Source organism: Tiliqua scincoides, chromosome 1, assembly GCF_035046505.1.
Source record: "Tiliqua scincoides isolate rTilSci1 chromosome 1, rTilSci1.hap2, whole genome shotgun sequence".
Classification (NCBI taxonomy): Eukaryota; Metazoa; Chordata; class Lepidosauria; order Squamata; family Scincidae; genus Tiliqua; species Tiliqua scincoides.
The window spans coordinates 42,745,058-42,756,371 of NC_089821.1; positions in this window are offsets into that span (position 1 = coordinate 42,745,058).

Sequence of the window (11,314 nt, forward strand, 5' to 3'; positions counted from 1 at the left end):
TTAACATTGTGATTTTTCAAGCCTAAGGTTTCTAATGGGGTTTGACTGTTCCAGGGATAACATATTTTTTTCTAGGTAACATATTTCAAGTTTGATTATGAGCAAATGCTACAAAATTTTACTGTAATGTGAAATACTGTAATGTCACATAGCATTATTTATCTGCTTAATATGACAAAAAGCATTAATTGCTGGGAGCAATGATTCAGTCCAGCAATACGGAAATCCATTTTGTGCCTATCTCCTCCATTATTGCAGATTTTCCTAATGAACTCTGATGTGAGATTCTGCTGGGAAATGTGTTTGTATTTTTTTTCCACCTGCAGGTTCTATAGGCATGCTGTTGTGACACAGATCCTCCATTAGCTAAATGCTTTCATTATGGCAATGCCATGACAGATCAAGGGCACATCCCTCCCCTCTTCGATATGTGGAATAGCCTTAATCGTTACTGCACATGCAGTTTTAATTATTAGAATTTACCGAATGAACTAAGTGGCTTATGTTCATTGTTTTAAAAGTCCTATTTAACTATTCAATCAGATTAAATGTGTCATCCATTTCCGATCAAGGTGGTGTGTGTATATCCCACAGGAAAGGCAAAATGCTGCACACAGTGATCTAATTAGTTTTACATAAGGGTTGCCTTAATGCTTTACACTTTGCAACACAGAAGTTGATCTTATGCCCACTGAAGTCCATCGTAAACTTTTCACAGTGGTTTTCAAATGGTTATGCAGTGATGCGCAGAGCATGTCACTGGCGGCCATTCTGGAATCATAAATGGCAGAAGTGTGGGAGACTTGCTGCTGCAGCTGGTTACATATGGGACCACAGGTAAGCTATGAAGTTACATATGGGACCTTACAGGTAAGCTATGAGGTGAGGCTGTGGCAAGAATGGGGAAGGGAGGGGAAGGAACCAGGGAATGTTTAAGCAGCAAGGGAGCAGGAGGCAAAATGAGGAGGAAGGGGCACCAGGATCCTATCCTCCTTCATCTCCCATTTCCTCTCCCTTACGCTCTTTGGTTCTGAACCAGCAAAATGGATGGTGCAGATCCAGAGGCCCATTGGGCAGTGGAGGCTTGTCCCATGGTAAGGACACAAAAGTTCCCTTGCCTCAAGAAGGCCTCTGGAACTTTGCTAACCCGCCCCCCTCCCCCAGCAGGATACAGTGAACATTCCATTGGGATTTGGCTGCAACTTATTTATATAGCACTCCTCTCACTGCTGACCACTTTTTTTCCTGTTTTCCTATGAAGTTTGTGCAGTGCATTTAGTGTTGTCTGATGTTCAAATCATAGATAGGTGAAGAGGAGCATCCCACCCTATACATCTTCCACTTTATCCCCTCAAATCTCCCCTTTCACACAGGAATTCTTCATTCCCAGTTGTAAAGATAACTGTGGTTAGAAGTGCATTTGCACCAATGGTTTTGCCAACCCCAGTCTGCCTAAATCACAATTTTAAAACATACTTCTGACCATGGTTTCCAACTGTGATGTGGTCCTAACTGTGGGTAGTGAGAGTATCAGTGCAGATGTAACGCTTACCACCATTCTTTTCTAACTGCAAGGGGGAATGAGTACACAAGACTTGAAGAGAGAGGGAATGGTGTGGGTATGGAATGTTCCTGATTGCCAAACCATAGGTTGGTAACTTAGCATGATGTTGCACCAAGCCACAATCCATGACTTTTTTGGCAATCCATGACTTTTTTGTCACCTGAAAGCTTTTCTCAAAATAATTCTAGCATGTTGCCAATGACCTTGTTCACCAGGGAGTATGAAGACCTTGAAATTTCCAGCCTCCTGAATGGCACTGCTGATGTCTGTGGCACATTAGATTAGTATGCCTGGTACAAGTCTTGGTAGTTCTTTATACCGTGAACTTGAGTAAATATTGTCTCCACTATTTGGAGAGCATCTCTTTCAAGGTATGGAGTTCTATTCCATTATAGATTCTCAACACAATACTTTTGCAGGTCAGCTGCATTTTGTGCCTTGACAACTGTGGCCAGATATGTCTGCAAAGACCTTTTACAGGAAGGCATAGCTGGATATTTGATCCTGCTGAACTCCATGTTCCAGTTATCATGATGTATAATGCTAACTACACACCTGCTAACCAGGCAAAGAGACACTTTTTCAAATGGTGCTTATATTCAGTGGGGGGAGAGTTATGGTTCCTCTTCACCCCAGCACAGTGCCTTTTCTAGTGGCTGATTGCTGGTGTTCTTCTGCATTTTTTTAGATTGTGATCCCTTCTGGGACAGGGTCCCATTTAATTATTGATTTTGTCTATAAACTGCTTTGAGAACTTTTTTTTGTTGAAAAGTGGTATATAAATATTCATCATCATCACATCATTTTAATCATAGTGACTTTTGAAATTATAGAAGTTTGCCCTCTTAAGTTTTTCTGGTTGTAGAAGTTGTTTTTGTATGTGCAGCTTTTTCTAGTGGACTACTAGAGACAGGAAGTGTCTTTTGTTCAGTTTTGTTCCTACAGCTCTCTTGGATAGCTCTAGGCCACCAAACCAGAAGCTATGAGAATGGAAATATCCTGAGTTGTAACAAAGAAATAAAAATAGACAAGCCCATTAATATTTCTACCCACTCCTGTTAAAGAGGTAGGTTCCCCAGCCCACAGTTCTAAGGTCTCTTCAGCTATGAAGTGAACTAGGATAAAACTACAAGTTTGATCATGGCTAGTCTTCTGTATTCCCATGGAACAAGCAGACTGTACTGTAGAGTCTGTTTTTAGGAACTGGAAAGATTTCTCAGTAAGGTCAAGAGACTCAACCTGTTCAGAACAGTGGGCAAGTAATGATACTTGTATATTGTTTTGACAAGCAAAATCTGTTGTACCTTGTTTGCTGATTAAGGAGAGGAGATCAGCATGCCACAATATTAAATCTGAGACAGGTAAACTTATTAAGTTTGAACACCAGGTTCTCTTGGGCCACAGGAGTCAAACAGATACAATATCTAGTGTGACAGCCAAGGATGACTCTCGGTCACTAATTCTGAAATGGCTGCATACAGATGAAATGGATATTTTTAAAATAGTATTTTTACATTCTACAAGATAAAGCATCAAATAAACACAATTCCATTAGACATGTTAGGCAACCATATGCAAACCATATTTGACATTGTGCTATTTTGGGTATATGTTTCTCAGAAAAGATTGACAGTATTCTTCTAAGTTTCATTCTATGTCACATGCTCTTCAGGCAAGATATATTAGCTGTTCAAATAAAAATGCTACATTAACCACACATGTTTAAACCAGCACCAAAATATTCACCATGTCCAAATAGGAAGTCACCTTGCTTGCTGTAGATGACAATACAGGGGGGCCCTTGAATCTATGGATCCTGTGTTCGCAGTTTCACCTAATCGCCTTTTCTCATTGTAAAGTTCAGCCTGAGCCCCGCAGAGGTCATAGATGGTCCTCTGCTGGGCTCAGAGGACCCTCTGAAGGTGAGGAAAGTGGAGCTTCCTTCCTCTCCAGAGTGTGGGTGTAGGCATCCCCTCATATTTGCGGATTCAGGTATCCATGGAATGTTCCAGGATGGAACCCCTTACAGATACGGGGGCATGCATGAACTTCTGGTTTTACAATGAAACTGGAAGTGACTTTTTAATGCCTTATTAATTTAATGTTTATCTGCAAGAGGGATCTGAAGGCCTTAGGGATGGACCTCAACAAGTGGGAAACCCTGGCCTCTGAGCGGCCCGCTTGGAGGCAGGCTGTGCAGCATGGCCTTTCCCAGTTTGAAGAGACACTTGGCCAACAGTCTGAGGCTAAGAGGCAAAGAAGGAAGGCCCATAGCCAGGGAGACAGACCAGGGACAGACTGCACTTGCTCCCGGTGTGGAAGGGATTGTCACTCCCGGATTGGCCTTTTCAGCCACACTAGACGCTGTGCAGGAACCACCTTTCAGAGCGCGATACCATAGTCTTTCGTGACTGAAGGTTGCCAATACAAAAAATTTAATGCCTCCCAATGCATTATAAGGCATTAAAAAGTCACTTCTGGTTTTATCATTAAACCGGAAGTAGCTTTTCTTTTCAGGTCATTCTGAAGCCTGCAGTGGCCATGGGCAATCATGCGCAGCTTCTGCTGGCCTCAGAATGCCTCTGGAAATGAGGGGAGCTGGGCTCCCCTCACCTCTGGAAGGCGGGGGCATCCTGGTTATCTGCTGTTTCAATTAATCTTGGAGGGGGCTGTTCCAGAACAGAACCCCCAGGATACCTGTATATTCAATTAAGGGATCTGTCTCTTCACTTTGAGTGACAGACAAAATCACTCAGGGCCCAATCTTATCCAACTTTCCAGTACAAATGCAGCCACATAGCAGCCTTGAGATTAGCGAACAAAAGTTCTCTTTTGGATAACAAATGTTCCCTCCCTGTGACTGCCTCCCCCCATTTCAGGATGCAGTACATGCCCTGTTGGCATGGTTTCCATGCTGGAAAGTTGGATAGGATTGGGCCCTCAGTCACTGTCCATAATTCACTTTTCTTAAATCAGTTTACTTTATTCTTGATGAACAAGACAAAGGGGCATGGACTCATGTATGTATTATATCTTACTTCTCATAAAAAAAAGTTCTCAATGTGATTTACAAGCTAAATGAAAAGAACGAGTCGCTTTAACAAGTGAGCCCAGCCAGATTCCATACTTCACATTACAGAAGGTGCAGAAAGAGGAAATGTTTCTGGTTCTTGCTTCCTGCTTCTGATTTCATTCCATAATTTTCCCTTTTGTGGTAAATTAGGAAGCACCTGAGATTTTCTTTGTTTTTGTTCCATTAGCAAACCATGGCAGTGTCACATCTTCTTTATCAGGGACCACCAAACCATGGCCTGAAGTGTGACTGAATAATTATTCCAGATGCAGCATGGCAGAGGCAAGGCATGCAGTCAGCAGTTTTTGTACCCAAATGTTGCCAATCCTCACCCAGGGGAACTACTTGCCCAGGAAATTGCCCCAGAAGGCTCTGTACGCTGATTTCCCAGGAGTACTGCTCTCTGGTGCAAGGATTGGCAACATTTGGGAGTGAAAACTGCTGGCTGTTTGGTGAAATGGTAAGGTTTCGCACTGATGCACCAGATCTAGTCTGCGGGCTGGAGTTTGGAGGCCCTTGTTCTGTATCATCACTTAACAGGGGGATGCTACACTACAGCTTTACCCCAAACTCAGTACTTGCAGGGGATAACTTCCTTTATTGGCAACCCGCACTCTGAAAGGTGGTTCTGGCACAGTGTCTAGTGTGGCTGAAAAGGCCAATCCGGGAGTGACAATCCCTTCCACACCGGGAGCAAGTGCAGTCTGTCCCTGGTCTGTCTCCCTGGCTATGGGCCTTCCTTCTTTGCCTCTTAGCCTCAGACTGTTGGCCAAGTGTCTCTTCAAACTGGGAAAGGCCATGCTGCACAGCCTGCCTCCAAGCGGGCCGCTCAGAGGCCAGGGTTTCCCACTTATTGAGGTCCACTCCTAAGGTCTTCAGATCCCTCTTGCAGATGTCCTTGTATCGCAGCTGTGGTCTACCTGTAGGGCGCTTTCCTTGCACGAGTTCTCCATAGAGGAGATCCTTTGGGATCCGGCCATCATCCATTCTCACGACATGACCGAGCCAACGCAGGCGTCTCTGTTTCGGCAGTGAATACATGCTAGGGATTCCAGCTCGTTCCAGGACTGTGTTGTTTGGAACTTTGTCCTGCCAGGTGATGCCGAGGATGCGTCGGAGGCAGCGCATGTGGAAAGCGCTCAGTTTCCTCTCCTGTTGTGAATGAAGAGTCCATGACTCGCTGCAGTACAGAAGTGTACTCAGGACGCAAGCTCTGTAGGCCTGGATCTTGGTATGTTCCGTCAGCTTCTTGTTGGACCAGACTCTCTTTGTGAGTCTGGAAAATGTGGTAGCTGCTTTACCGATGCACTTGTTTAGCTCGGTATCGAGAGAAAGAGTGTTGGAGATCGTTGAGCCAAGGTACACAAAGTCATGGACAACCTCCAGTTCATGCGCAGAGATTGTAATGCAGGGAGGTGAGTCCACATCCTGAACCATGACCTGTGTTTTCTTCAGGCTGATTGTCAGTCCAAAATCTTGGCAGGCCTTGCTAAATCGATCCATGAGCTGCTGGAGATCTTTGGCAGAGTGGGTAGTGACAGCTGCATCGTCGGCAAAGAGGAAGTCACGCAGACATTTCAGCTGGACTTTGGATTTTGCTCTCAGTCTGGAGAGGTTGAAGAGCTTTCCGTTTGATCTGGTCTGGAGATAGATGCCTTCTGTTGCAGTTCCAAAGGCCTGCTTCAGCAGGACAGCGAAGAAAATCCCAAACAAGGTTGGCGCAAGAACACAGCCCTGCTTCACTCCGCTTCGGATGTCAAAAGGGTCTGATGTGGAGCCATCGAAGACAACAGTGCCCTTCATGTCCTTGTGGAAAGATCTGATGATGCTGAGGAGCCTGGGTGGACATCCGATCTTGGGGAGAATCTTGAAGAGGCCGTCTCTGCTGACCAGGTCGAAAGCCTTTGTGAGATCTATGAAGGCTATAAAGAGTGGCTGTCGTTGTTCCCTGCATTTCTCCTGCAGTTGTCTAAGGGAGAATACCATATCAGTGGTGGACCTGTTGGCTCGGAATCCACACTGCGATTCTGGATAGACGCTCTCTGCAAGTACCTGGAGCCTCTTTAGTGCAACTCGGGCAAACAGCTTTCCTACAACGCTAAGGAGAGAGATGCCGCGGTAGTTGTTGCAGTCACCCCTGTCACCTTTGTTCTTGTACAGCGTGATGATGTTTGCATCCCTCATGTCTTGAGGTACTCCACCTTCTCTCCAGCAGAGACAGAAGATTTCATGCAGCTCAGTGACGATGATCTCTTTGCAGCATTTTAGGACTTATCCCCGGGGACTTAGTCCCCGGGGCTCATAAATTGCAGGGGATAACTGCAGGGGATAACTATTCTGCCACTTAAAAAATTAGGATACTGCATTGTTGTCGCGCAAAGACACAATTAGTATCCACAAAAAATTAGGATACTGCATTGTTGTCGCGCAAATTTATGTGGTCACATAAATTGCAGGGGATAACTATTCTGCCACTTAAAAAAATAGGATACTGCATTGTTGTCGCGCAAAGAAGAGATCCTTAAAATGTTAAACTTTCTGCACTTCTCATGCTTTAGATATTCTCCAATTACAGTGGAAGGGATGTGTGTGTGTGTGTGTGTGTGTGTGTGTGTTGAGGAAACAGGAGTCATCATCAGAAGAGACTGTCCAGAGTGCTTTATTTTGCATCAATTTAAAATGTGTTTTTAAAAAAACATTTTCAATCAAACCACCTTCTGAATAGGATATATACCCCCCAGCGGTTCTGAAGTGTTACACCAGCAACAGATCTGATGCAGTGCTGAAGAGTCCCATAGAGGGGGCTGCAGAAGCTGGGAAGCACAGGCAAGGATTGCCCTTCTTACCCTTCCTGACCGGCCTCTCCACCAAGACAGCTCATTGGACAATTCCACCAAGACAGCTAACTGGGCATCAGAGGCGTAGCTAGGTCATTTGACACCCGGGGCTCATAAATTTTTGACACACCATATGACTTAATTAATTAAGTCAATCAATCAATTATTAATTATATTGTTTAATTAATTAATTCACTTTTTATACCAACCTTCCTCTAAGCAGCTCAGGGTGGTGTACATGGTTCCTCCCCTTATTTTGTCCTCGCAACAACTCAATGAGGTAGGTGAGACAGAGATACTAATGGTCATGACATGGAATGAATAATAATAATGACCAGAAAAATAAATGCAGTGAATATTTCCCCACAAGCAATCAATGAAATTCTGCATCAAATGGTATAGTGGATGCTGAAAGTGACATCATCAAGCAAAATAAAATAATTATAAATAATTAAAGAAAAACAGATAAATAAGGGGAAGCCAGCCCTGTTTCACCAAGTGAATTTTCTCTGTAGCCTGCCTGCAATAACACCCCCCCCCAACAAATAAATCTGTGAGATTTTCAGCCCTCCCCAGTGCCCACCTTACCAGCTCCAGCTTCTATTCTTGGGGGGGGGGGGTTTGCTGCCTGCAGTAACACCCCCCCCACAAATAAATCTGTGAGATTTTCAGCCCTCCCCAGTGCCCACCTCACCAGCTCAAGCCTCTGGTTTATTTGGGGGGGGGGCTGCCTTCTGGAGCATTTGTTGAGCTCCACTTTCATCAGCTCCGGACCATGCAGCTAGCCTTGCATTCCTCTTTGCCTGATTTGACCAGGAGCCAAGGCACATTTGCTTACTCACAAGTAAATGCGACCATGTGGCTTACTTTTGCTTTCCATAGGGCTCAATACATTTGTCTGCTTGGCGGGAGGGACTTCCTTCTTTGGTGTCTTTTGGGGGCTGCGTTCATTGGATAGGAACCATTCTGGTGTCATTGGATTCCTCTCAACCTGCCCTTTCCAAGGAACTATGGCAAGCTTGCCTACTCATGAGTAAATGCATGGTATGGCTGTTTTTCCATAGGGTTCAATGCATTTTTTAGTTTCTGGTTTTTTGGCCATAACGTTTGATGGAAAGGAGATATTTCAATCCGGTTTTCTGCGTTGCATTCTGCTGGAAATTCCACATCCAACGGTATATAGCATGATGGGGTTACTCCTAACCTTTGTGATGTTAGCGATGTTGGGGCATTTGTGGTGTTACACCCCCCCAAGAGGGGTGCCTGAGGCGAACTGCCCCCTGCTAGCTACACCACTGCTGGACATTGTGCAGGTAGCCCCACACTCACAATGCGGTGGCCACATAGAACTGGGCCATTAATCACATGGGAGGGTAGTTTGTTCGAACTGCCTTTTGAGGGGTGTGTAGAGGGGTGGTTCAGACAAATTCCCTCATGTAATTAAGAAATTAGCCCCAACTCATCTGGAAATAAGGGAGGAGACAAGACACAAGCCTGCCATGAACACACATGTCTTTTAATGTGTGGGTCTGCTGGAAAATAGAAGTATTAGCCAAATAGCATAATAATTTCCCAGCATTTATTTCCCAGCATTCCCACATCGTACATGCTAAAAATACATTAGCAACTTAGCAGGCTTTCATTTGGAATGTTCTTCTCATCAGCTGGTCTGCCTGTTCCTAAGCAATGGCACAGGACCTGCTATCACAACAGAGGCATTTTGGAGAGAAAAGCCTATTAGAGACATGTTCACAGAAATGTAAACCGTGAAAGTTAGGAGCGCTTTCCCTATTGTTGGATATAATTATTGAAACTGCAACAGTGATTGTTGACAGCAGGCAAAATTCTAAAAATCACAGATTATTATCTGTTCTTATCATTTTTATTTGATTTTAAAGCTTCTCACAAGCATCTTCAGGTTTGTGAGATACTGATGGCAGACTATAATGGATGTGTTTATCAGCTGCCATTTCGGACAGATTACCTCTTGCTATAAAAAAGGAAATTGCTATTAAAAAAGGAAAGGCATGGTCCAGTTCTTATTCAACTGCAGAATTTCCTTCTCTCTCTGTTGATCATGGAAGAGAGAAAAGTAGCAGCATCACAACAGCTGCTTCTTTCTTCGTGGTGCAGGCAGGCTTCTGATACACAGCCACCCAAAAGGATCTTCAGCTTCTCTGTTGCGCTGCAGTAATGCAACATAGTGATCAACCTGTGATGCAGTCCTAAGGAAGCTCACAGACAGGTGTCATTTCTTCAGGAGTGTCAGAAGAAAGTGGGAAACTTTAAGACAACTTCACTGGCATCTTCCAGGTTCACACAGTTCATGCAAGTTCCCTGAAGACTATTATAATGCCATTAGCTAGGGAAATGTCCAGGGAAACAGAAAAGCTATGGAGGGGAAAGGATTAAACAGAAATCTAGGTCTTCTAGGAGAGGGGACTAGAAAAGGCCTTTAAACAAGCCCAGAAACAGTGAAATAAACATATTCTTAAGTTTAAAATAACTTCATTTGTGGGGGGGGGGGGGGTATTATTTTTTGTAGGGGTGTTGTAATACCCCCATTATTTGTGTGTGTGTGTGGGGGGGGGTGTTATTGCAGGCAGGCTACAGAGAAAATTCACTTGGTGATTAGGTAAGAATCAGGGAAGATTATAGAATTGTTCTGACAAAATACTTGAGCAAAAATATTTTGCTCAAAATACACTACATATTTAAGTGATTTCTGATTTCTGAACAGACCGATTTCTGTTCCAAGAGTCAATAGTTGTCTTTAAGCACCTGCAAACATGCCTCTAATCACAAGCTACAAATTTTAAGCCAGAGATAAGTGAGACTGTACAAGAAGTTATTCTTAGGCCTATGACATAACAAGGGCAGATGGCTACTCCAATTTATATTCTATGGCAGTGGTTCTCAAACTTTTAGCACCAACATCCACTTTTTAGAATGACAATCTGTCGGGGACACACCAGAGTTGATGTCATTAACTTGAAAGTGATGTCATGGCTGAAAGTGACATCACAAGTAGGGCTTTCTTGACAATGCAGCTAGCACTGAAATTGTCCATGGCAAGCAATGAAATTACATCATTTTCCCTAGATAAGTGGGCTATAAATAATTAAAATAAAAACCATAAACAATTAAAGTAAAACAATAATTAAATAAAGGGAGATGAGATGGGAAAGCCAGCTCTCTTCCACCAAGTGAATTCTCTCTGTACCTTGCCTGCAATAACCTCAAGCCACCCCCCCCCCCCCAAATAAGTAAGACTTTCAGCCCTACCCAGTGCCCAGTTCAGTTTCAGTTCTTATATTTAAGCCGGTTCAGCGTGATTTGGGACAAAATCAATTTTAAATCCAACATGTTTTTTGTTTGGGCAGGATTGAGATTCAAAGCTACCCTCTAAAAACCCCAGAATGATGAGGAGAGGAAATAAGGCTCCACTCATTTCTGGGAGGGGGGGGGGGTGGGGAGAATCTGGAAAAGACAACTCCTCTTTCCAATAAAGCACTGGTCTCCAAACCTTTTAGCACTGGAACCCACTTTTTAAAATCACACACTGTCAGGACCCACCTAGCTTTACAAGACTAGAAAAGAAAAAAATTCTTACCAGCTCAAGCCTCTTTTTATTGTACTATAGGGGGGCTGCCTTCTGGAACACCTGTTGAACTCCACGTTCATCAAATCAGGACCATTCTGGAAGCCTTGCATTCCCCTTTGGCTAACCTTCAACATGAGCCAAGTCATGTTTGCTTACTTGCAAGTAAATGCAACTGTGTAGTTTAGGGCACGATCCTACCAACTTTCCAGCTCTGACCTAGCTGCAATGCAGCCCCA